We start from the raw sequence: 2761 nt of genomic DNA, 5'->3' as shown, positions 1-2761 counted from the left end.
TCATGATATAAGGAAATAAATAATAACTTTATTATTGCCTCTAGGGCATATTTCCTTCAGTCTCCCACTTGCACTAGAGTCAATAATCTAGATTACACAGTAATGATTCTTACACCCATGGAGTCTTGGTGCTGATCATGTTTTGCTCGTGGAAGAGGCTTAGTCAACGGGTCTGCAACATTCAGATCCGTATGTATCTTGCAAATTTCTATGTCTCCCACCTGGACTAAATCCCGGATGGAATTGAAGCGTCTTTTGATGTGCTTGGTTCTCTTGTGAAATCTGGATTCCTTTGCTAAGGCAATTGCACCAGTATTGTCACAAAAGATTTTCATTGGTCCCGATGCACTAGGTATGACACCTAGATCGGATATGAACTCCTTCATCCAGACTCCTTCATTTGCTGCTTCCGAAGCAGCTATGTACTCCGCTTCACACGTAGATCCCGCCACGACACTTTGTTTAGAACTGCACCAACTGACAGCTCCACCGTTCAATGTAAACACGTATCCGGTTTGCGATTTAGAATCGTCCGGATCAGTGTCAAAGCTTGCATCAACGTAACCATTTACGATGAGCTCTTTGTCACCTCCATAAACGAGAAACATATCCTTAGTCCTTTTCAGGTATTTCAGGATGTTCTTGACCGCTGTCCAGTGATCCACTCCTGGATTACTTTGGTACCTCCCTGCTAAACTTATAGCAAGGCACACATCAGGTCTGGTACACAGCATTGCATACATGATAGAGCCTATGGCTGAAGCATAGGGAACATCTTTCATCTTCTCTCTATCTTCTGCAGTGGTCGGGCATTGAGTCTTACTCAATCTCACACCTTGTAGTACAGGCAAGAACCCTTTCTTTGCTTGATCCATTTTGAACTTCTTCAAAACTTTGTCAAGGTATGTGCTTTGTGAAAGTCCAATTAAGCGTCTTGATCTATCTCTATAGATCTTGATGCCCAATATATATGCAGCTTCACCGAGGTCTTTCATTGAAAAACTCTTATTCAAGTATCCCTTTATGCTATCCAGAAATTCTATATCATTTCCAATTAGCAATATGTCATCCACATATAATATCAGAAATGCTACTGAGCTCCCACTCACTTTCTTGTAAATACAGGCTTCTCCAAAAGTCTGTATAAAACCAAATGCTTTGATCACACTATCAAAGCGTTTATTCCAACTCCGAGAGGCTTGCACCAGTCCATAAATGGATCGCTGGAGCTTGCACACTTTGTTAGCTCCCTTTGGATCGACAAAACCTTCCGGTTGCATCATATACAACTCTTCTTCCAGAAATCCATTCAGGAATGCAGTTTTGACATCCATTTGCCAAATTTCATAATCATAAAATGCGGCAATTGCTAACATGATTCGGACAGACTTAAGCATCGCTACGGGTGAGAAGGTCTCATCGTAGTCAATCCCTTGAACTTGTCGAAAACCTTTCGCAACAAGTCGAGCTTTATAGACAGTAACATTACCGTCAGCGTCAGTCTTCTTCTTGAAGATCCATTTATTTTCAATGGCTTGCCGATCATCGGGCAAGTCAACCAAAGTCCATACTTTGTTCTCATACATGGATCCCATCTCGGATTTCATGGCCTCAAGCCATTTTGCGGAATCTGGGCTCACCATCGCTTCTTCATAGTTCGTAGGTTCGTCATGGTCTAGTAACATAACCTCCAGAACAGGATTACCGTACCACTCTGGTGCGGATCTTAATCTGGTTGACCTACGAGGTTCAGTAATAACTTGATCTGAAGTTTCATGATCATTATCATTAACTTCCTCACTAATTGGTGTAGGTGTCGCAGAAACTGATTTCTGTGATGATCTACTTTCCAATAAGGGAGCAGGTACAGTTACCTCATCAAGTTCTACTTTCCTCCCACTCACTTCTTTCGAGAGAAACTCCTTCTCTAGAAAGGATCCATTCTTAGCAACGAATGTCTTGCCTTCGGATCTGTGATAGAAGGTGTACCCAACAGTCTCCTTTGGGTATCCTATGAAGACACATTTCTCCGATTTAGGTTCGAGCTTATCAGGTTGAAGTTTCTTCACATAAGCATCGCAACCCCAAACTTTAAGATACGACAACTTTGGTTTCTTGCCAAACCATAGTTCATAAGGTGTCGTTTCAACGGATTTTGATGGTGCCCTATTTAGAGTGAATGCAGCCGTCTCTAAAGCATAACCCCAAAACGATAGCGGTAAATCAGTAAGAGACATCATAGATCGCACCATATCTAGTAAAGTACGATTACGACGTTCGGACACACCATTACGTTGTGGTGTTCCGGGTGGCGTGAGTTGCGAAACTATTCCGCATTGTTTCAAATGTAGGCCAAACTCGTAACTCAAATATTCTCCTCCACGATCTGATCGTAGAAACTTTATTTTCTTGTTACGATGATTTTCAACTTCGCTCTGAAATTCTTTGAACTTTTCAAATGTTTCAGACTTATGTTTCATTAAGTAGATATACCCATATCTGCTCAAATCATCTGTGAAGGTGAGAAAATAACGATATCCGCCACGAGCCTCAATATTCATCGGACCACATACATCTGTATGTATGATTTCCAACAAATTAGTTGCTCTCTCCATAGTACCGGAGAACGGTGTTTTAGTCATCTTGCCCATGAGACACGGTTCGCAAGTACCAAGTGATTCATAATCAAGTGATTCCAAAAGTCCATCAGTATGGAGTTTCTTCATGCGCTTTACACCGATATGACCTAAACGGCAGTGCC

The sequence above is a fragment of the Triticum aestivum genome, chromosome 7D, assembly GCF_018294505.1.
Source record: "Triticum aestivum cultivar Chinese Spring chromosome 7D, IWGSC CS RefSeq v2.1, whole genome shotgun sequence".
Classification (NCBI taxonomy): domain Eukaryota; kingdom Viridiplantae; phylum Streptophyta; class Magnoliopsida; order Poales; family Poaceae; genus Triticum; species Triticum aestivum.
The sequence above is the reverse complement of the archived record's forward strand: the minus strand, read 5'-3'. Positions refer to the sequence as shown.